Here is a 797-nt window from a genome sequence, read left to right on the forward strand (position 1 = left end):
CATGCAAACCCTCATTTGTAGTCACTAAGGAAACTCATATCTGTGGATCCTGCAGTGTTACTAAATCAAACCGCAGTCAATGGTTTGAGCATTGACTTAACTCCTCCAGCCCTCATCTTCTCCCCTGAGTTACATCTCAATAACTGCCTGGTGAAATGAGCAGACTTTCCCAGTCAATAGTCTTCATTTGAATGTATGAGGTGTTCCAGAAAAGCAGGTTTGTGTAGAACTCCCTTTCTAAACTGGTGGCTGAGGAGAGATAATGTGTCACTTCTGATCTCCCACGGGCCTCTCTCTTTCTCTGATGGAGTCACAGAGAAGCCCCCCCGCCAACACGCACACACACACGCACGCACACACACACACACACACACACACACAGACAACACAACACACACATACACAGACAACATAACACACACATGGACATACTTTTCAAAACTTGAAATCATATACATGTGAACAATTTGAAAGCAACTCTATTCTTAAAATGGTAAAAGTGCCCTTGCAGTATTAAATGGCTTGCTTGTGACTTAAGGTTTGTGTATACAGTAGCTCTGAATCACTGAGAGACCACAACTCAGAGAGATTTAGTCCTGGAATCTGTGATTCTATGGTCCCTTGTTAACTTCACTGGTTTAACATTGTCTGTCAAATACATACGTTCCATTTGGTTCTGACTTGTGCTGCAATAGAATACTCTATGTTGTAGGGTGTGAAAAGATATGGCCCAAACACTCTCAGTCACACAGAGGAATACAGATATGCCAACAATCACGTTTGAATAAATCTCAGTA

This window comes from Osmerus eperlanus, chromosome 8 (genome assembly GCF_963692335.1).
Source record: "Osmerus eperlanus chromosome 8, fOsmEpe2.1, whole genome shotgun sequence".
Classification (NCBI taxonomy): domain Eukaryota; kingdom Metazoa; phylum Chordata; class Actinopteri; order Osmeriformes; family Osmeridae; genus Osmerus; species Osmerus eperlanus.